At 47.4% G+C, this 24,705-nt stretch overlaps 1 long non-coding RNA gene across 1 annotated transcript in view; it reads right to left on the minus strand.

Annotated features, from left to right (window-relative positions):
* The window catches only part of LOC140068651 (uncharacterized), a 71,128-nt gene extending 47,808 nt beyond the window's left edge, over positions 1-23,320 (minus strand). The window contains exon 1 of the long non-coding RNA XR_011848510.1: positions 23,140-23,320. This is a non-coding gene — a long non-coding RNA (uncharacterized lncRNA). The remainder of the gene's footprint in view (positions 1-23,139) is intronic.
* Between the last annotated feature and the right edge of the window lie 1,385 nt (positions 23,321-24,705).

The raw sequence follows: 24,705 nt of genomic DNA on the forward strand, positions 1-24,705 counted from the left end.
CTGAGTGCTGAGCTGTGTATCTAATCCTATCCTGTGTGATACTGTCTGCTGAGCTGTGTATCTAATCCTCTCCTGTGTGATACAGTCTGCTGAGCTGTGTATCTAATCCTCTCCTGTGTGATACTCTCTGCTGAGCTGTGTATCTAATCCTATCCTGTGTGATACTGTCTGCTGAGCTGTGTATCTAATCCTATCCTGTGTGATACTGAGTGCTGAGCTGTGTATCTAATCCTATCCTGTGTGATACTGTCTGCTGAGCTGTGTATCTAATCCTATCCTGTGTGATACTGTCTGCTGAGCTGTGTATCTAATCCTATCCTGTGTGATACTGACTGCTGAGCTGTGTATCCAATCCTCTCCTGTGTGATACTGACTGCTGAGCTGTGTATCTAATCCTATCCTGTGTGATACTGACTGCTGAGCTGTGTATCTAATCCTATCCTGTGTGATACTGTCTGCTGAGCTGTGTATCTAATCCTATCCTGTGTGATACTGTCTGCTGAGCTGTGTATCTAATACTATCCTGCGTGATACTCTCTGCTGAGCTGTGTATCTAATCCTATCCTGTGTGATACAGTCTGCTGAGCTGTGTATCTAATCCTATCCTGTGTGATACTGACTGCTGAGCTGTGTATCTAATCCTATCCTGTGTGATACTGTCTGCTGAGCTGTGTATCTAATCCTATCCTGTGTGATACTGTCTGCTGAGCTGTGTATCTAATACTATCCTGCGTGATACTCTCTGCTGAGCTGTGTATCTAATCCTACCCTGTGTGATACAGTCTGCTGAGCTGTGTATCTAATCCTATCCTGTGTGATACTGAGTGCTGAGCTGTGTATCTAATCCTATCCTGTGTGATACTGTCTGCTGAGCTGTGTATCTAATCCTCTCCTGTGTGATACAGTCTGCTGAGCTGTGTATCTAATCCTCTCCTGTGTGATACTCTCTGCTGAGCTGTGTATCTAATCCTATCCTGTGTGATACTGTCTGCTGAGCTGTGTATCTAATCCTATCCTGTGTGATACTGTCTGCTGAGCTGTGTATCTAATCCTATCCTGTGTGATACTGCCTGCTGAGCTGTGTATCTAATCCTATCCTGTGTGATACTGTCTGCTGAGCTGTGTATCTAATCCTATCCTGTGTGATACTGAGTGCTGAGCTGTGTATCTAATCCTATCCTGTGTGATACTGTCTGCTGAGCTGCTGTCACACGCAGACGCAGACCAAACCGCGCCCACCGGGCGGTCCGCGGTCCAATCGCATCGGCGTTTTCAATAGAAACATAGAGAAACGCCGATGCGATTGGACCGCGGACCGCCCGGTGGGCGCAGTTTGGTCTGCGTCTGCGTTTGCAAACGCAACGTGTGACAGCGCCCTAAGCGTCCGTTCATAACGCGGACTTAACCAGGGGATAATGAAGGGAGATCCCAGGTAATCAGCAGCTGTAGACTCTGCCTGGACAGGCAATAGTTAAGTGGGTGTAAGTTATTGACCAATGATTTGGCTGCATTGTAAACTGGAGTGTGATTGGAGAGGTGCTACCACCTGACCAGGAGGATAAAAACCCCCGTGCAGGGTGGAGCACAGGCCTCTTTACCACCAGCTCTCTTTGAGCACATGCTCTTTCCAGCAAAGCCTCTAGACCACTAGATCTGTCTACAGAGACAAAGAAGAGAGACACTTAACCCAATCCCAGGCCCAGAGTCTGGAGACTCAGAGCTGCAGCTTGCACAACTGGACAGAGCTCCATCCCAGCCAGCATCTACTACCAGGCTGGTGCATCTATTCCTGAGGACCCTCTCCATGACCACTCCTGTACCAGAATCTGCTGGGAGACCGTCTAGGCCCGTTGCCTTTTTCTGTCCAATACAGAGCTGTGAGTTATTTTGCACAACATTGCCTCTGTCTGATCCCTGGATATGGCTGTTACCACCACGGGCTCCCCCATCCATTACCCAGGGACTCATCCTACAGACACTCAGGGGTTGCCCCAGGGAAAACAAGTACATCAGCCTCTCCCTCCAACATTTCTTGCACACACACCACCTGCTGGAGAGCTGCCAGGCTGTAGGACAGCCCTCCGGTCCCCATACCAAACACCGTGACCACAGCGTGCCTAGGCCGCAACCGCCAGCCACTCCGGTATTCTGGGCCCCGGCTGCATCCAGGCCCCAAGAAAAGGACCCGGTGGGGGATGTTGCATATCTAATCCTATCCTGTGTGATACTGTCTGCTGAGCCGTGTATCTAATCCTCTCCTGTGTGATGCTGAGCTGTGTATCTAATCCTATTCTGTGTGATACTCTGGCCCCATGCCATGTACTATGCTGGTGTAGTTTGCTCCCTTGTCCCTATGTCAATTCTTCCGGTCCAGGTGTTGGTGTTATGGGGGGCTGTGAGTGTCAGTGTTATGGGGGCTGTGGGTGTCAGTGTTATGGGGGCTGTGGGTGTCAGTGTTATGGGGGGCTGTGGGCGTCAGTGTTATGGGGGGCTGTGGGTGTCGGTGTTATGGGGGGCTGTGGGTGTCAGTGTTATGGGGGCTGTGGGTGTCAGTGTTATGGGGGCTGTGGGTGTCAGTGTTATGGGGGCTGTGGGTGTCAGTGTTATGGGGGCTGTGGGTGTCAGTGTTATGGGGGCTGTGGGGGTCAGTGTTATAGGGGCTGTGGGTGTCGGTGTTATGGGGGGGCTGTGGGGGTCAGTGTTATGGGGGCTGTGGGTGTCAGTGTTATGGTGGCTGTGGGTGTCAGTGTTATGGTGGCTGTGAGTGTCAGTGTTATGGGGGGCTGTGGGTGTCGGTGTTATGGGGGGGCTGTGGGTGTCGGTGTTATGGGGGGGCTGTGGGTGTCGGTGTTATGGGGGGGCTGTGGGTGTCGGTGTTATGGGGGGGCTGTGGGTGTCGGTGTTATGGGGGGGCTGTGGGTGTCGGTGTTATGGGGGGGCTGTGGGTGTCGGTGTTATGGGGGGGGGCGGCTGTGGGTGTCGGCGTTATGGGGGGGGGCGGCTGTGGGTGTCGGCGTTATGGGGGGGGGCGGCTGTGGGTGTCGGCGTTATGGGGGGGGGGCTGTGGGTGTCGGCGTTATGGGGGGGGCTGTGGGTGTCGGTGTTATGGGGGGCTGTGGGTGTCGGTGTTATGGGGGGGCGGCTGTGGGTGTCGGTGTTATGGGGGGGCGGCTGTGGGTGTCGGTGTTATGGGGGGGCGGCTGTGGGTGTCGGTGTTATGGGGGGGGGGGCTGTGGGTGTCGGTGTTATGGGGGGGGGGCTGTGGGTGTCGGTGTTATGGGGGGGGGGCTGTGGGTGTCGGTGTTATGGGGGGGGGGCTGTGGGTGTCGGTGTTATGGGGGGGCTGTGGGTGTCGGTGTTATGGGGGGGCTGTGGGTGTCGGTGTTATGGGGGGGCTGTGGGTGTCGGTGTTATGGGGGGGCTGTGGGTGTCGGTGTTATGGGGGGGCTGTGGGTGTCGGTGTTATGGAGGCTGTGGGAGTCGGTGTTATGGGGGGGGGGCGGCTGTGGGTGTCGGCGTTATGGGGGGGGGCGGCTGTGGGTGTCGGCGTTATGGGGGGGGGGGGCGGCTGTGGGTGTCGGCGTTATGGGGGGGGGGGCTGTGGGTGTCGGTGTTATGGGGGGCTGTGGGTGTCGGTGTTATGGGGGGCGGCTGTGGGTGTCGGTGTTATGGGGGGGCGGCTGTGGGTGTCGGTGTTATGGGGGGGGGGGCTGTGGGTGTCGGTGTTATGGGGGGGGGGCTGTGGGTGTCGGTGTTATGGGCGGGGTGTCGGTGTTATGGGCGGGGTGTCGGTGTTATGGGCGGGGTGTCGGTGTTATGGGGGGGCGGCTGTGGGTGTCGGTGTTATGGGGGGGGGCGGCTGTGGGTGTCGGTGTTATGGGGGGGGCGGCTGTGGGTGTCGGTGTTATGGGGGGGCGGCTGTGGGTGTCGGTGTTATGGGGGGGGGGGGCTGTGGGTGTCGGTGTTATGGGGGGGGGGGGGCTGTGGGTGTCCTGGTCTTGGTGGTACCCGTGCCCCTGCCAGTGCTGTGTAGTGGTGGTCCCGGCGGTGCCCCGGTAGTACTAGGCATGTGTCAGGCTGCATTCTCTGCAGTTCAGTCCTCTCTGGTTGGCACTGCGCCCCCTCCCCCCGCACCTGTGTATTAATATCAGGTGATTTGAATAATTGAATAATCCGGCTGCTGACGCTTTCCAAATGCCTTCAATCTCCGAGTCGTCTCCGCATGATGGAAGGTTCCATGGCAAAATGTCAGCGTCCGCCGCAGAGGCGCAGCGCTAGGTGAGCAGAGCCCCCCCGTACATCACTATTATTTATGGGGTTTATCAAGGCGCACGAATATATTACAGAACACAGAGGATTCAGCAAAAAGTCACCAACATCAGTCATAGCAGCAGCATAAAGGGGAACACACAGAGATAGATGGATAGATAGGAGATAGATAGATAGATAGATATGAGAGATAGATAGATAGATAGATAGATATGAGAGATAGATAGATATGAGATAGATTGATAGATAGGAGATAGATATGAGAGATAGATAGATAGATATTAGATAGATGATAGATATGAGATAGATAGATAAGAGATAGATAGTAGATAGAGAGATAGATAGATAACCCTATGCTGTAGGTATCATATATCTTGGATTGTACTGTATTAGTGTCTTAATTCTTTAACCCTTTACATGCTGCGCTCCCCGGTTTGGGCAGAGTATTGGGATAATCAGAGGCTGCAGATATTTGCTCCTCTGATCTCCATACAGGGGGTGCAGGTGCGGTCACAGCTCGCCGCCTGGTTATAGATGCGTCCAGCAGAGCTGTGTATGTGCTGCCTAATGACGGGTACACAGCAGCACAGAGGGGAGGAGGCGCGGGAGCCGCCATAGGACATCACAGGTGATGAGGTATCCGCGCCACTGTTTAGACCGCTATCATGTAGGGAGTCCTGTTCCCAGCAGAGTTGTCAGTCTGGGAGCAGGATACAGTGAGGCTGCAGGGTCTCCCTTAGTAGCAGATTTTATCTCTCTGTTGATAAGGAGATCTGCATGCTTACATCTAACCCCCCACGTGTTTTCTTATACAGTTTAGTATTTACCCTTTGTGCTCTTTCCTTAGCTATAGTAGTCTAGGAACAGGTGCAGGGCAGGGACACCCAGCAATTGCCCGATCCGCTGCTGGGCACGACCCCCTTCATGTCCATTTACACCCACAAGATTGTATCAATCCCTACTCAGCTGGTCCTTTCAACCTGAACGTGAAAAAGGCACGTAGAGAAACAATTTTGTTAGAAAATACTGCAATAAAATACTGTAGCCGGTTAAAACTCACTGCTCAGCGCTGTGTAAACAAACACACTTGACATAGGGAACAGGGTTAAAACTCACTGCTCAGCGCTGTGTAAACAAACACACTTGACATAGGGAACAGGGTTAAAACTCACTGCTCAGCGCTGTGTAAACAAACACACTTGACATAGGGAACAGGGTTAAAACTCACTGCTCAGCGCTGTGTAAACAAACACACTTGATAAAGGAAACAGGGTTAAAAATCACTGCTCAGAGCTGTGTAAACAAACAGTGTTATGAGAGAGAGCAGAAGGAAAAGCTCAGGAAAAAAATTATCTCAAGGTCTGTGGTGGGGTCTAAATGTATTTAAGGGTCTAGTTTGGGGACTGAACTTATTTAGGGATCTGGTTGACTAACATAAATATTGGTGCAAGCTTAGAGGTCTGAATTTTTGTTCTGAGGACTAAATGTATTTATTGGGACAGGTTTGGGCTGTCAGTGAACCCCCTGGACCACCACGGGAGGTGGTACTAGCCGACACCTGGGACCGGAATGTAAGTGGCACCTGGACTTGCTGCGGCAGGATACCACCAGGTTGTTCCACAGGTGTGACTAGCCCGGGGTGGCAGCCGAGGGCTCGGTACAGAATCAGTGATCAGGCTCACGGGCGGGTACAGGAAGGTAGTCAGGGCTGGCAGCGGAGATCCCGAGGTCATAGTTCAGGTCCGGGGTCGGCAACAGGAGATCAAAGCAAGGCAGGTACAGGAACACAGGGAAAAACGCAAAGGAAGCTTTCTCTTAAGGAAAACCCGGAAGTGGCCAGTGCCAATCAGCAGTGCGCTGGCCCTTTAAATCTTCGAATGGACAGGACCAGGAGCGTGGAGAGGTAAGTACAGGCCGGGGGGAGGGGCATGTGACCATGACATGGATCGCGAGGGCATCCTTGACATGGGGTCTGCTCTGAGGCCTAAATTCATTTAGTGGGTTTTCTCTTAGAGCACCGGCCTGGGGCCCCATAGAGACTCTCTCCCAGTGCTTTCCCCTGCTTCTGGTCAAAGGCCACATCCTGCTAAAATGCATCCACACATGGTATGTAGTCGCGTCAGAAGGAGGGGGTCACACAGAAAAAAAGATGGGCTCAGTGTAAGGGCAACTTACAAGAGTGTGGGGAGGCTTCCCTTTCTCCAGATTTGGGTCATACCAATAGACTTGGCACCAATGATACATAAGGGCAGTTTGCACCTGCATCTACCTACCTGCCCCCCCCCCCCCCTCCCTCAACCCTTTAAACTGATGTATTTTTTTAAACTTGGGAAATTTTGATGCAGCACGCCAGATAAAATCACAAATCTGGTTGCCAATCTCTACTAGAGATGTAGGTCTCGCACTGTCGCGGGTTGGGGGCGGTTATCATGCACATCACGTAGAGTTTATGCGCGGTGTATAAAAACCCCGCCTCACATATACATCCATAATCCTCCTGACGCCACATGGCACCGAGGCCAAGCACATGGAAATCAATCCCATCTTCCCATCAGCATATCTTAATGGGACCAGTAAATACAGCAAATTAATTACACACACATAGACGAAACCTTAAAGGGCAACTCCATTCACATCCTGTGGACACATGCTGGGAATCAGGAACCTCGTATGGATACAGTAGAATTCAGAACTTCCTCCCTATATGCCAGTGATGGCTAACCTATGGCACTGGTGCCCGAGGTGGCACTCGGAGCCCTTTCTGTGGGCACTCAGGCCATCACCAGAGATGACTCCAGGTATCTTCCTGCAGTCCCAGACAGCCCAGGACTTGCTGTGCACAGAGTTATTTTAAAGTAACAGTTGTACCTGGGACTATTTTCTGCTTTATTGGTGCCTCAGGGGCTGGTATCAATGAAAACTGTGACAGAGAAGGGAGTATAAATCACAAATTACATTTCTGTGTTGGCACTTTGCGATAAATAAGTGGGTCTTTGTTGTAGTTTGGGCACTCGGTCTCTAAAAGGTTCGCCATCGCTGCTATATGCTGTTTACATGGCGACAAAATTTAGGACCATGATTCTTCGCTGCACAGTTACATATTCAGATTTCCAATGAGTGGGCGTGGCTTACTGAATAAGCCACACCTCCAAGAACAGCAATTAGCAGCACGGTGGCTTCAAGTCCCAGGGTCAACATCTGCAAAGAGTTTGTATGTTCTCTCCGTGTTTGTGTGGGTTCCTCCGGGTCCTCCGGTTTCCTCCCACACTCCAAAACATACTGGTAGGTTGATTAGATTGTGAGCCCCAGGGACTGATTTGGAAGCTCTGTTCAGAGCTGCGTTATCTGTGTGCACTATGCGCTAATATGGCCGTCATTACGAATTTTCACCCAACTTTTCTAAAACCCTGAACACAAAATGTGGTCGTACATATTCTTATACTAAAAGTCTGCATAGCTAGGTATATTGATTCTGTTATATCACAAAGTATGGTCGCCATTGTATGGACGCCATTACAATGATCGCATGTGCTGTCACCCAGCTTTTCTTGAACCCTGAGAAGAAAAACCTGGATGTTAATACATCAAGTCTGAATCATTCTTTAGACATTCTGGAATCTCAGAAAGTTGGGTGCTTATCTATAAAACATTAATACAAATCTCATAAGTGTTGTTACACAGCTTTCCTACAACCCTGAACAGAAAATCTGCTAAGCAATACAACAAAATTTCGGCCCTTATTAAAATTCTGTGGATTGTACATTCTGGAATCAAGGAAAGTTGGGTACTTATGAATTTGTGCATCATTACAAGTCTTATAGGTGTTGTCACCTAGCTTTCCCAGAACCCTGAACAGAAAATCTGCCCAACAAAAATAAATAAATAAATGTCCTACCCTTCTAAATGTCTGTAGATTGCAGAGTCTAGCATCTTAGAAAGTTGGGTGCTAACGAGTATGGGTGTAATTACATTTAACACAAGTCACCCAGCTTTCCCAGAACCCTGAACAACCGACCTTCCCAGTTATGGACTACTACATTACCTAATCCTAATATCTTGCCATGTTTACCATTGAGGATTCTCAGAAACGCTAGCTGCCAATCAATACGTCCCTGATGATTTCTTCTACTCCACTTTCCAAGACTCCTGAAGGGCAAATCGGCTGGCCAATGATGTGGGAAAGTGGAGACATTTTCCTTACTTTTAGATGTGGGAAAGATGTCATTTGCTGGTCACCCATCTTTCCCGGGAGCTGATAATGATTACATGTGGGAAGGAGGAGTGCAGGACTGTATGTGCTTTCTAATGTGAATATGTAATGTCCAGCGCTCTCCCTGCTACACTACGCAGACAAACGCTGCCCCCTACTGGCCGTCACTGCTGGCTTACACTAATAGAGGGCAGTAGCCATCACTAGGCTGAGGGGGGGGGGTATACACATCAGCCTGTCCTGAAATACTCTGCACTGCTGGGAGGATCCAGCAAACTCTCAGGGTATACAGAGACCTGAAATACTCTGTGCTGCTGTGTCCTTATTATTATCTCACGGGCTTTTACCCCTTTAAGTTTCCCTAATTTACTTCCCCATTAAGAAGAGGTATTGTAGGAGTAATGGACGTCGTAGCAGCAGCCATCCAGCTTTCCCAGAGCCCTGCACAGCATACATTCAGGGGTTTGTGCGACTTTTTTGATGACTTTTTTTTTGGCATTTTTACTACATTTGTTTGAGACTTTCTTTACGGTTCTGACTAAAGGGGTTAAATAATGGATTATAGCAGATATTTTAGGAAAAGTTGTATCTTTTATGACAATAAAATGAATTTTCTGGAATAACATGTCTCAACTTCCTTTTTAAAACTTTCTTTAGTCTCAGGAGGGGGCGAGAAGTACAGGACTAACGTGTCTAAGGCCACATTCACACGACCGCTGGGGGACGTATATATATGGGCGCAAGCTTGTGGCCGTATATATATGTCCCCCATAGGCCGGCAATGGGTGCACGGAAAGGTACGGAGCAGCTCAGGTGCGGCACCATCACGCTCTGTATACATGTCCCATCTTCCCCTGTATTACGGCATCGTGCGCCATATATCTCTATGGAGAGGGGTGCAGCGCTCACCCCCTCCTCCTCTCCCGTGCATCAACGTGTACCCACCGTGGTATAGCAGGACGGGCACGTGTTAGTGTGAACGTAGCCTAAGTGTAGGTTGCGTCACCAGGGCACACAGCTGCAACCCTTTGCGTTGCGTTTTTTGGACCGTGCGTTTTCAGTCCGATTAAAAACGCACGCGGTTTTGTATATTTACCCTGCGTTCGGCTGGTTTTAATCTATGTCACAGCTGCCAACACTCCTAGAAATGAAGATAAACGGGTTCAAAGCAGCCAAACGCCTGGTAAACCTGCAAAAACGCATGCGTATTTAAGGCCGGCGGCACACGTGGCGTTTCGAAACGCATGCGCTTTTGGAAAACGCATCCGTTTTTGACCGGTTTTACCTACTATCTTAATTAAAATGGGTCAAAAAAGCATGCGTTTTTTTAATGGACTGCTTCAAAATGGCCCAAAAACGGGTTCAAAACGCCACGTGTGCCGGACTGAAAACGCATGCTTTAAAACAGTCCAAAAACGTGACGCGTGGCATCACCCTTTGGCTGCAGTCATACGGGCCATAACGCTACGCTAGTGACCCACAGGTTGGGGGAGGGGGATGTTCGGCACAATTGCATCCGCGCATATTGCATTTATAAAAAAACAAGACATCGGGATCTGGTTCCCCATCGCATGTATTTCCCTGGAAACGCATCTGCAATCGCCCCCCCCCCCCATGCACTAGCGCTGCATCATTAATGCGATGCCAGCGACACGTGTGATCACGGCCTTTCACAGTTGGATCACCCCCAACTCCTGACCTCTCTGAGGGCCCGTTCACACAATGCATTGCGTCGCATTTTTGTTGCGTTTTTGACACATCTGGCAAAATGCTGCCGTCCCTGTTGCATGTAAACGCCTGTATTCCCCGTCCTCCTGTCTCTATGTTGCGTTTTTTTTAGAAGGACACAAAATTCTAATTGCTTTGCCTTCCGTTTTGTAATGCGTTTTTACATTTTGCATGTGGACACTGCATGGCGCTATTACATTGTACACTAATGTATGGTATAGGAGTAATATTTGGATAGTATATGGCGGTGTTGCATTGGTGATCTGGCTCAGTATGGTATGATTAGGTCCTCTTTGAGTGATGTTATGTAGACACTATATGGCGCTATTACATTGTACACTGTAATGTATGGTATAGGGGTAATATTTAGACAGTATATGGCGGTGTTACATTGGTGATCTGGATCAGTACGGTATAATTAGGTCCTCTTTGAAGGGTGTTATGTAGACACTATATGGCGCTATTACATTGTACACTGTAATGTATGGTATAGGGGTAATATTTGGATAGTATATGGCGGTGTTACATTGGTGATCTGGTTCAGTACGGTATAATTAGGTCCTCTTTGAGTGATGTTATGTAGACACTATATGGCGCTATTACATTGTACACTGTAATGTATGGTATAGGGGTAATATTTGGATAGTATATGGCGGTGTTACATTGGTGATCTGGTTCAGTATGGTATAATTAGGTCCTCTTTGAGTGATGTTATGTAGACACTATATGGCACTATTACATTGTACACTGTATGGTGCTGTATAGAATGTGGCCATATAGCGATGATACATGGAATATAGTGCAGCTTGCGGTCACCAGGGCGGTACAATTTATACTGCACGTGATGGGGGATGGTGACATAGCGGAGCCGGCTCTCTGTGTACATATATATCGCCATCCAGCATCCTGACAGATCGAGATGGATGGAGCTGTTATTGCAGCGACTGATGTAAGGATTAATAATTTATCGCCATCCTGTGCATGAGCGATGGCTTATTACACAATGTTGCGGAATAAATACTTTAATGGTTTGGCGGATTAAAACCCCCGGCGCTGGCCGCATAATAAGAGACTGCTGACAAATCCCAACCTGGCGTCCTGAGCTATCGCTGTGGCAGAGCGTGGCGGGGGAGTTACCTGAGCGCACGCTGCTGATGATAGTAGCTTTGGGGTGCTATAGGGGGCAGATAGTTTTTAGGGTTGCGGCTCATGGTGGAGTTCTAAGAGGGGGCCCAAAATACAGTCCACACAAATGTCCCCCTTAGTTCGTGAGACACTGGGGCGGAGCGCATTTAGGTCGGGTTTCCCGACGATCAGATTTTGGCGCATCGGCTTGCACATGACAGAAATCGGGGGGAGTGGCCAACGGACAACCTGACGGATTCGGACAACGCGCGGGATGTAACAACTAGAAATGTGTCGCACGACAGGCACTTACAAGCACCAGGAAGAAGCAGGTGAACTCTGGCGGACCTGGTCAGGGAAGCGACAGATGCAGGAACTCGGGCGCACGATCTTAGTGAATCGCTGCAGACCCGAATCGTCGTTGGACAACGCACCGCGAGATCGCAACAGGACCGGGTAAGTAAATCTGCCCCACCGTACCACCATCACTGACTCCCCACGCCGCGACTAATCGCCCAGCTACAAGAACTTTCTAAATTTCCGCAGCGCAGAGAATCAGATCAACAACACGTATGAGAATAAAAGGCGGATCAATAAATATTCCCAATGCTCCGTCCCGTGTATAATCATCGCTCAGCGCTAACGAGGAGAAAATGCAAAGCAAAAAGCAAAAAAAAAAATCCTGGCGCCGATCCCTGCGGGAGCATCCGAGGACAAAGCACTGTGGGTAATGAGGGGCGCGGAAGGGTTAATGCTCCATTATATCCTCTTATAAAGAGCCGAGGTCGTAGTTGTATCCGTCTCACGGAGCCGCGTGTTCGGTGGCGCCGGGCTGTGAAGCGGGAAACGGGCGGCTCCGCCCAGTCCAAGTCTTTAGGTGAGAGAGAAAGTAGAGAAATCATTTTAATTAGAGGCCGGGATGACAAAGGAGCTCTGTGTGGTGCGCCGCCATCTGCCCGCTAACAGCTGATAATTAATTTTATTTGATATGAAAAAATGCAGCAAATGGGGATTTCGTGCCCATAACAGTAAACAACTTATTTGCGGAATTAGTTAGTAACTGTACGCGGTGATTTAAGGCCGGAGACGGCGCACTCAGCTCCAGTGCTCATTTATCTCCTGGCAAACTTGTGCCGGAACTTTTCCAAAAAATTATCGTCCTCGTATTGCAACGAGAGGCCATCTGCGGAAGGGAAGTGAGACGTTCTCGAAAAAGATCTCTACATGGCAGGATGGAGACTTAGAAGGACCCCGCTCATGTCTAGAAGATGTGAGGATTAATCTCAAACATGAGGGAGGATTGAAAACCAGGTCCGGTACCCAAAAAGCTCAAATTCTCATAAATCGGCTCTAGTTTTCAAGCATTGTTCCTCCTCCCCCAATACAGTCTACAGCTTTTTTGTCTACGACCAACAACCAACGTCCTGGATATCAAACCAAAATCTCAAGTATCTGAGGAATAATCTCCAACATGGGGAGGATCAAAAACCGGCCCCAATGCACAAAAAGCTCAAATCCCTATCCATCAGCTCTAGTAATCAAGAGAAATCATTGACCCTCAACCCAAGTCTCAGACCATCTTCTCCAGTCCACGACCACCAACTAAGGTCCTTGGTTTCCAACCATAAGCACCACTCTAGGGGACACGTTTACTAAGGTCCTTGTGCCCGTTTTGTGTTGCGGCTGCACTAGTCTTCTTACGACACATATTTCGGGTCTGAAGGGCGCGTTCCAGTGCTCAGCCGGACCATGTGACACATTTCTCATGCATTTATCTGCTTCTCCGTAGTGTTCCAGCCCAACCCACTAATAGGAAACCCAGGTTCTCCGCCATGATCACCAGTTCTCATCACACATTTTATCCTGAACCTCTAGCTCTGTTCCTCAACAGGAATCCCAAGTAGTTCAGCGCCAAATATTCTGGTTCTGAAAAAACAGCTGTAGTCCCCAACCATTTGGTCGAAATCTCATCTTTCAGCTCAGATCTTCAACAGGAGACTTGGGTCTTCACCAATGACCAACAGTTCTCAACCATATATTATCATCATGGAACACTTATCATCAGGCCTCCAGTAATTGCCAGAAAGGAACCACTAAAAGCCAGAGTTCTCTTTCAGTCCTGGACTTTAGACCAGGATCCTTTAGATGGGAATTCCGGCTCTTCTTAGTGATCTGGTCATTAGGCTCAGCTCACTAAGAAGAGCTGGCTCTTTTGGCTCCTGAACGGTTCCCTATTAAATATATAATAGAGAGCTGCAGGCCAGTAAGTTACTCCCAAAATCACTTTTAACCCGATTTTATTGGGTTAAAGGGGGCGTGGTGAGCCGTTTAGGGCGGGGTTTAGTGAGCCACCAGCTCACTGACGGGAGCCGGCTCAAGTCTTTCACGAACAAGAGCTGGCTCTTCGTGCCGGCTCGATCACAAACGACCCATCACTACCCAACAGCTCTGCTACTCATCCACAAGCTCTGGCCTTCATTTCTCAACCACCAGCTCCAGACCCACATTAACAGAAATATGGAGATATCAACATACAATGGGGCACATTTACTTACCCGGTCCAGTCGCGATCCAGCGGCGGGTTCTCCGACGCTGATTCGGGTCTGGCCGGGATTCACTAAGGTCTGTGCACCGATATCCACTAGGTGTCGCTGCTGCGCTGAGGTCCGCCAGAGTTCACCTTCTATTTATTGGTGCATGTAAGTGCATGTCAAGCGACACTTTTTTTTTAAAATACTGCGATTTTTCCGCATCCGTCGAGTTTTCCAATGGCCATACCCCACGATTTCCGTTGCGTGCATGCCAGCGGCGATGCACCACAATTCAATCGCGTGCACCAAAAACCCGGGGCAACTCGGCGCAACTCGGCGCAAATCGTAAAAATTCGGGAAACCCGGGGAAAAAAAGCGATTCGTGCCCTTAGTAAATGACCCCCAATATGTTACTGCCTCCGATACCAAGAGACCCGAGTGCAACACCTGTGACACATTATAAAGAGGAGACTCATGTAAGAGGTAAGTGCCGATACTGACGGCTCTGAGCATCACAGGAATCAGCTACAGATCGCAGTGACAGGCGCACGTATGCTGCAAGCTATTTATATGGTGTTTCTTCCTCTCGGATAGCAGCAAATGTCACCAGATTATAGAGGCGACCGCCATGATGTGCGCACACTGTGCCCAAGAACCGGGAGAATTTCACAGAGCCTGATAAAAACAATTAAAGGGGTTTTCCCACAAAAGAAAATTCTCACATCTCACATCCCCTAGTGATGTTAACACAATAAAGATCATTTTACTTTACTTTACAATTTTAATCAGTGTTATTGCTGTTTTAGCTCCTATCTCTCCCTCAGAGATGATTACACAGAGGCTGATAGATCATTACACTGTTACACTGTGAGCCCTGCTACATCTCACAGCTATGTGCCTGCCTCCCCCTTCCCCCAGATCTCCTTGTAGCATGTAGTTTGCAGCTTGTCTCTGCTCAGGATGTGCTGACAGGCTGTGAATCAGTGAGTGTCTCTGAGCTCCATGCAGGGGGCGGGGCTACCGCCACACAGCTGAGACAGACAGAAAACTCTTCTGCACGATCTCATCCAAGATTGCTGCCTGACCCTAAGTCTGAAGTTACAGGGTCATGTCTAGGGTCAACTGAAATTGTGTAGAGCAGGACTGATAGAGACAGGCTGGACTTAAATCTGTGAAATGCTGCATTTTTACATCACATCCTCAATCTTTACATTTTACCCAGAGCTGCACTCACATTACTTATCCTGCACTGATCCTGAGTTACATCCTGTATTATATCCCAGAGCTGCACTCACTATTCTGCTGCTGGTGCAGTCACTGTGTATATACATGACATTACTTATCCTGCACTGATCCTGAGTTACATCCTGTATTATATCCCAGAGCTGCACTCACTATTCTGCTGCTGGTGCAGTCACTGTGTACATACATGACATTACTTATCCTGTACTGATCCTGAGTTGCATCCTGTATTATATTCCAGAGCTGCACTCACTATTCTGCTGCTGGTGCAGTCACTGTGTACATACATGACATTACTTATCCTGTACTGACCCTGAGTTACATCCTATATTATACACCAGAGCTGCACTCACTATTCTGCCGCTGGTGCAGTCACTGTGTACATACATGACATTACTTATCCTGTACTGATCCTGAGTTGCATCGTGTATTATACTCCAGAGCTGCACTCACTATTCTGCTGCTGGTGCAGTCACTGTGTACATACATGACATTACTTATCCTGTACTGATCCTGAGTTACATCCTGTATTATACCCCAGAGCTGCACTCACTATTCTGCTGCTGGTGCAGTCACTGTGTACATACATGACATTACTTATCCTGTACTGACCCTGAGTTACATCCTATATTATACACCAGAGCTGCACTCACTATTCTGCCGCTGGTGCAGTCACTGTGTACATACATGACATTACTTATCCTGTACTGATCCTGAGTTGCATCGTGTATTATATTCCAGAGCTGCACTCACTATTCTGCTGCTGGTGCAGTCACTGTGTACATACATGACATTACTTATCCTGTACTGATCCTGAGTTACATCCTGTATTATACCCCAGAGCTGCACTCACTATTCTGCTGCTGGTGCAGTCACTGTGTACATACATGACATTACTTATCCTGTACTGACCCGGAGTTACATCCTGTATTATACTCCAGAGCTGCACTCACTATTCTGCTGCTGGTGCAGTCACTGTGTACATACATGACATTACTTATCCTGTACTGATCCTGAGTTACATCCTGTATTATACCCCAGAGCTGCACTCACTATTCTGCTGCTGGTGCAGTCACTGTGTACATACATGACATTACTTATCCTGTACTGATCCTGAGTTACATCCTGTATTATACCCCAGAGCTTCACTCACTATTCTGCTGCTGGTGCAGTTACTGTATACATACATGACATTACTTATCCTGTACTGATCCTGAGTTACATCCTGTATTATACCCCAGAGCTGCACTCACTATTCTGCTGCTGGTGCAGTCACTGTGTACATACATGACATTACTTATCCTGTACTGATCCTGAGTTACATCCTGTATTATACACCAGAGCTGCACTCACTATTCTGCTGCTGCTGGTGCAGTCACTGTGTACATACATACATGACATTACTTATCTTGTACTGATCCTGAGTTACATCCTGTATTATACCCCAGAGCTGCACTCACTATTCTGCTGCTGGTGCAGTCACTGTGTACATACATGACATTACTTATCCTGTACTGACCCTGAGTTACATCCTATATTATACACCAGAGCTGCACTCACTATTCTGCCGCTGGTGCAGTCACTGTGTACATACATGACATTACTTATCCTGTACTGATCCTGAGTTGCATCGTGTATTATATTCCAGAGCTGCACTCACTATTCTGCTGCTGGTGCAGTCACTGTGTACATACATGACATTACTTATCCTGTACTGATCCTGAGTTACATCCTGTATTATACCCCAGAGCTGCACTCACTATTCTGCTGCTGGTGCAGTCACTGTGTACATACATGACATTACTTATCCTGTACTGACCCGGAGTTACATCCTGTATTATACTCCAGAGCTGCACTCACTATTCTGCTGCTGGTGCAGTCACTGTGTACATACATGACATTACTTATCCTGTACTGATCCTGAGTTACATCCTGTATTATACCCCAGAGCTGCACTCACTATTCTGCTGCTGGTGCAGTCACTGTGTACATACATGACATTACTTATCCTGTACTGATCCTGAGTTACATCCTGTATTATACCCCAGAGCTTCACTCACTATTCTGCTGCTGGTGCAGTTACTGTATACATACATGACATTACTTATCCTGTACTGATCCTGAGTTACATCCTGTATTATACCCCAGAGCTGCACTCACTATTCTGCTGCTGGTGCAGTCACTGTGTACATACATGACATTACTTATCCTGTACTGACCCTGAGTTACATCCTATATTATACCCCAGAGCTGCACTCACTATTCTGCTGCTGGTGCAGTCACTGTGTACATACATGACATTACTTATCCTGTACTGATCCTGAGTTGCATCCTGTATTATATTCCAGAGCTGCACTCACTATTCTGCTGCTGGTGCAGTCACTGTGTACATACATGACATTACTTATCCTGTACTGATCCTGAGTTACATCCTGTATTATACTCCAGAGCTGCACTCACTATTCTGCTGCTGGTGCAGTCACTGTGTACATACATGACATTACTTATCCTGTACTGATCCTGAGTTACATCCTGTATTATACCCCAGAGCTGCACTCACTATTCTGCTGCTGGTGCAGTCACTGTGTACATACATGACATTACTTATCCTGTACTGATCCTGAGTTACATCCTGTATTATACTCCAGAGCTGCACTCACTATTCTGCTGCTGGTGCAGCCACTGTGTACATACATGACATTACTTATCCTGTACTGATCCTGAGTTACATCCAGTATTATACTCCAGAGCTGCACTCACTATTCTGCTGCTGGTGCAGCCACTGTGTACATACATGACATTACTTATCCTGTACTGATCCTGAGTTACATCCAGTATTATACCCCAGAGCTGCACTCACTATTCTGCTGGTGCAGTCACTGTGTACATACATGCCATTACTTATCCTGTACTGATCCTGAGTTACATCCTGTATTATATTCCAGAGCTGCACTCACTATTCTGCTGCTGGTGCAGTCACTGTGTACATACATGACATTACTTATCCTGTACTGATCCTGAGTTACATCCTGTATTATACCCCAGAGCTGCACTCACTATTCTGCTGCTGGTGCAGTCACTGTGTACATACATGACATTACTTATCCTGTACTGATCCTGAGTTACATCCAGTATTATACTCCAGAGCTGCACTCACTATTCTGCTGCTGGTGCAGTCACTGTGTACATACATGACATTACTTATCCTGTACTGATCCTGAGTTGCATCCTGTATTATATTCCAGAGCTGCACTCACTATTCTGCTGCTGGTGCAGTCACTGTGTACATACATGACATTACTTATCCTGTACTGATCCTGAGTTACATCCTGTATTATACCCCAGAGCTGCACTCACTATTCTGCTGCTGGTGCAGTCACTGTGTACATACATGACATTACTTATCCTGTACTGATCCTGAGTTACATCCTGTGCTATACCCCAGAGCTGCACTCACTATTCTGCTGCTGGTGCAGTCACTGTGTACATACATGACATTACTCACCCTACAGAATGTGAATGCAGCTCGAGTGTATGATACAGAATGCACTTAAACGTTTTACATTTATAAGATATATATAAATTAGAGCTCAATGATGGATAGTCCCTTTAAGGAACTTTTAATGAGAATGTTAGATCTCTGATCCATTACTGAAAAATTAGAGGTATAGGTAAGTTTCCACAACCATTATAATTCTGCAACCTGAGAAAAGTACAAACCGTGATCCCCCAGGGATGAGAGACGTCAATACAACAACTCACAGCATCTTCCATGTTGCATCTTTAATTAATAGCATTCTGTGATCCGGAGCAGCGGTGTCACGCCTCTACATGGACCCGTCACTGCCTGCGTATACAGCACATACTAAAATAGAAGGAATGACGAAGGCAACCATCCTGGCTTAAAGGGCCACACATCGCTGGTCCACTGGTGAGAAGACACACAATATGGAGACTGCAGACATGTGCCCACTCCATGTGCAATGCCTGTCTAGTCAGCCGAGAAAAACAGGACCATTCCTGAGGGATCACATACTGAAATTCAGGGTACAGGACACTGGCACTTGGGGTACAGGACCGCAGAGCTGGAACAAGGTATTTTGTTCCTTAAGCCGATAATATAAATTGCAAAAAGCAGCGAAATGTGGCAGAATCTGAGATGATTTCAGCCTTTCTGCTGCCTAAGGTGAAAAATGTGACTATATCACACACATAAATATATACCAGCAGTAACTATATTACAAACATAATTAGTACCAGCTATGAATATACCTCACAATACCTCATACATAAATATACACCAGCAAAGAATATACATAAATATATACCAGCAGTGACTATATCACACGCATAAATATATAACAGCAGTGACTATATCACACACATAAAAATATACCAGCAGTGACTATATCACACACATAAACATATACCAGCAGTAACTATATGACACATAACTATGTACCAGCAATGACTATATCACAAACATAAGTATGTACTAGCAGTGACTAAATCACACATAAATATGTACCAGTAGTGACTATATCACACACATAAATATGTACCAGCAGTGACTATATCACACACATAAATGTATACCAGTAGTGACTATATCACACACATAATTATGTACCAGCAGTGACTTTATCACACACATAAATATGTACCAGCAGTGACTATATCACACACATAAATATATACCAGCAGTGACTATATTACACACATAAAAATATACCAGCAGTGACTATATCACACACATAACCATATACCAGCAGTGACTATATCACACATAAATATGTACCAGCAATGACTATATCACAAACATAAGTATGTACTAGCAGTGACTAAATCACACATAAATATGTACCAGTAGAGACTATATCACACACATAAATATGTACCAGCAGTGACAATATCACACACATAAATGTATACCAGTAGTGACTATATCACACACATAAATATATACCAGCAGTTACTATATCACACACGTAAATATGTAGAAGCAATGACCATATTGCAGTGACTATATCACACACATAATTATGTACCAGCAGTGACTTTATCACACACATAAATATGTATCAGCATTGACTATATCACACACATAAATGTACCAGCTATGAATATACCTCATAATACCTCATGCATAAATAAATACCAGCAATGACTATATTAAGCACATAATTTACCTGATACATAAATTTACTAGACACATAAATATATACCAGCAGTGACTATATCACACCCATAAATGTATACCAGGAAATAATATACATCACACAAATAGAAACCAGCAGTGACTATATCACACACATAAATATGTACCAGCTATGAATATACCTAATAATACCTCATACATAAATATATACCTGCAATGAATATACTTATAACATAAATACATACCTGCAGTGAATGTACTACACACATTAATATATACTATCAAGGAATATACTTTTCAAATATTATATATATATATATATATATATATATATATATTCCACATATAAATATACACTCACCGGCCACTTTATTAGGTACACCATGCTAGTAACGGGTTGGACCCCATTTTGCCTTCAGAACTGCCTCAATTCTTCGTGGCATAGATACAACAAGGTGCTGGAAGCATTCCTCAGAGATTATGGTCCATATTGACATGATGGCATCACACAGTTGCCGCAGATTTGTCGGCTGCACATCCATGATACGAATCTCCCGTTCCACCACATCCCAAAGATGCTCTATTGGATTGAGATCTGGTGACTGTGGAGGCCATTTGAGTCCAGTGACCTCATTGTCATGTTCAAGAAACCAGTCTGAGATGTTCCAGCTTTATGACATGGCGCATTATCCTGCTGAATGTAGCCATCAGATGTTACAGGGTACATTGTGCTCATAAAGGGATGGACATGCTCAGCAACAATACTCAGGTAGGCTGTGGCGTTGCTACGATGCTCAATTGGTACCAAGGGGCCCAAAGAGTGCCAAGAAATTATTCCCCACACCATGACACCACCACCACCAGCCTGAACCGTTGATACAAGGCAGGATGGATCCATGCTTTCATGTTGTTGACGCCAAATTCTGACCCGAACATCCGAATGTTGCAGCAGAAATCGAGACTCATCAGACCAGGCAATGTTTTTCCAATCTTCTACTGTCCAATTTTGATGAGCTTGTGCAAATAGTAGCCTCAGTTTCCTGTTCTTAGCTGAAAGGAGTGGCACCCGGTGTGGTCTTCTGCTGCTGTAGCCCATCTGCCTCAAAGTTCGACGTACTGTGCGTACAGAGATGCTCTTCTACCTACCTTGGTTGTAACGGGTGGTGATCTGAGTCACTGTTGCCTTTCTATCAGCTAGAACCAGTCTGCCCATTCTCCTCTGACCTCTGGCATCAACAAGGCATTTCCGCCCACAGAACTGCCGCTCACTGGATGTTTTTTCTTTTTCGGACCATTCTCTGTAAACCCTAGAGATGGTTGTGCGTGAAAATCCCAGTAGATCAGCAGTTTCTGAAATACTCAGACCAGCCCTTCTGGCACCAACAACCATGCCACGTTCACAGGCCACAAATCACCTTTCTTCCCCATACTGATGCTCGGTTTGAACTGCAGGAGATTGTCTTGACCATGTGTACATGCCTAAATGCACTGAGTTGCCGCCATGTGATTGGCTGATTAGAAACTAAGTGTTAACGAGCAGTTGGACAGGTGAACCTAATAAAGTGGCCGGTGAGTGTATAGCAGCCATACAAACTTCAGTCAAAACTAATTCATTGAATTATATCTTATGCAAGGCCTGAAGGAAGGAACATGACTCTAGAGTCATGCTCCTCACTTCAGGCCCTGCAACATGCATTATTTAATTAATTAGCTTTGATTGGAGTGTTCCTTTTAAAATTAGGACATAGCTGCTCCCTGTTACCTCTAGGTAAGTCTTGTCCATCCTGGTTTTCATCTAGGTGGACTCCATTGGTGACAGTTCTCTAATAGGTAAAATATTTGCTGCCCTGGTGACATCTCCACACTACGCCCCTGAAAATACCACAGTATTACAGTACAGTAGAGTATGTCTCACAAATCGCTCCTAAATAATATACAACTTTCACAACCAACTTTCACAACCCTCCGAATATATATATGTCACAGTTTGGTCCCGCGACCCACATCGCGGCTCGCGGGCTCACCCGTGCCCCTCTGCTCCCGCTAACACGGCGACCGCACATCTTACTTGTCCCGGCTGCCTTGGCTACATCCACGTTCCCTATTCCTAGGGCGCGCACGGCACCAGTTTTTCTAGATTTAAAGGGTCAGCGCGCCATTAATTGCCCCTGGCCATTTTCAGAATTTCATATAAGCCTGCCTCTTCCTGCACACCCTGCCGGATCTTCATGCCTCTTGTCTTAGAGAAAGCTGTGTCTGATACCTTATGCTGTTTTTGAGATTTCCCTTTGTGACCCCGGTTCCGTTCCTGACTACGCTCTTCTGCCGCCCGCCCTGACCTGTTGCTAAGGCCCCCGACCCTGTGCCACCCGTTTGACCTCTTGCCTATCCCCGACTATGAGATTGCCTACCGTTCCTGTACCTCGACCTTGGCTGCCACCTCGGACAAGTCGCGCCTGTGGGATGACCTAGTGGTACCATGACGCAGCAAGTCCAACCTGCTTTGTGGCGCGCTCCGGTGAAAACCGGGTGCCACTCAGACTCCGGTCCCAGGTGTCGGCTTGTATCATTGTCTGTGGTGGTACAGAGGATCCACTACTACCTACTAAATAAATGGTACACACAGCTATTCCCTGATTGTATAGGGCATAGTCCTACCCGAATGAAATACATAGGGAACCCTCTGAATTAGTTCCATAATCTGCCCCCCAGTAAATGATTGTATTATGTACCCTATCCCCCTGACTGATATAGAGTATCCCCCCTAGTAACACTGAGTCCAGGAAGGAGTTAATCAGTCCCGCTAGTGTCTGCGCTGGGTGCCCCGCTGGGTGTCCTCTGGCAGTGACAGATGTTTATGAAGTCTCTTCTAATACCTGTTCTCTCTTAATGAGTATGAGGAGGAGGGGGGCGCCCACTGCCGCCATCACACATGCAGATAACTCTCCTCTTGTATTACACGCTGTGGTTGTGGCCCCCGGATATAAATAGATGTAAGATATGACCGGTGTCTCGGGGGCCGTCACCTCTTAAACGCACAACAACAATTAGGCCTACTAGGCCTCGTTTATCCAGACTGTCTCTGTGGAACATAGCAACCTATCAGAGCACAGCTTTCATTTTCTGAACTGCTTTGAAAAAATGAAAGCTGGGATCTAATTGGCTGCTGTGGACAACAGAGACTGTCTTACTGTTACACAGTTTTGATAAATGAAAACCCTTAGGCCGGGCCTAGTATGAGCAGGGTGAGATGAACTGGGTCCTCGCCTTATAAGTGAGGAGGGCCTGCTCTACAATCTGGGTCCTTCATAAAGATGTGTCATGGCAGTCATTACTAACATCCATCAACCACGATGTTACCCCTATGGTTTGGTTACCGTGCCTCAGACAACATCTGTGACTTTAGTCTTAATAACTATAGGGTAGTAACAGGGTCCTGCCAGTCCCGGGGGTCCCAGTGATTGGACCAGCCGCACTCAGACATTTATCAATGGTAAAACCCTTTAAGATACTGGGCCCTAACAAATCGGCCGCACATGTTGTCATCAGCGGCTTGGCTTATAGTATTTGGCTCCGTATCCAGCATGGTGGGATTTTATTTATCTGCTGTACGTCTGCAATTCCAAACCTTAATTTAGGAAACTCATCATATTGAGTCTTCATACTCAGAGACCCCTGTCAGGTAAAAGGGCTCAATCTCTCCACAAGAGGGTGAAAATGTCTCTGCCCCCTGCTGGTGTAATGATGTGGGGAGCCATGACATAGCACAGTCACCCCTGGCAGTGATAGGAGGACATACTGCCCCCTGCTGGTGAGATGATGTGGGGGCCATCGTATAGGACAGTCACCCCTAGTAGTGATAGGAGGACACTGCCCCCTGCTGGTGTGATGATGTGGGGAGCCATGACATAGCACAGTCACCCCTAGTAGTGATAGGAGGACACTGCCCCCTGCTGGTGTGATGATGTGGGGGGGGGGGGGGACATGACATAGGACAATCAACCCTAGAAGTGATAGGACAGACTACCCCCTGCTGGTGTGATGATGTGGGGATCATGGCATAGGACAGTTATCCCTAGTAGTGATAGGAGGACACACTGCCCGCTGCTGGTGTGATGATGTGGGGGCCATGGCATAGGACAGTCACCCCTAGCAGTGATAAGAGGACACACTGCCCCCTGCTGGTATGATGATATGGGGATCCAAGGCATAGGATAGTCACCCCTAGTAGTGATAGGAGGCCACACTGCCCCTTGCTGCCTTGATGATGTGGGGATCCATGGTATAGGACAGTCACCCCTAGTAATTATAAGAGGACACTGTCCCCTGCTGGTGTGATGATGTGGGGATCCATGGCACAGAACAGTCATCTCTAGTAGTGATAGTAGGACATACTGCCCCCCTGCTGCCGTGATGAAATAATGATCCATGGCATAGGACAG

This window comes from Engystomops pustulosus, chromosome 7 (genome assembly GCF_040894005.1).
Source record: "Engystomops pustulosus chromosome 7, aEngPut4.maternal, whole genome shotgun sequence".
Classification (NCBI taxonomy): Eukaryota; Metazoa; Chordata; class Amphibia; order Anura; family Leptodactylidae; genus Engystomops; species Engystomops pustulosus.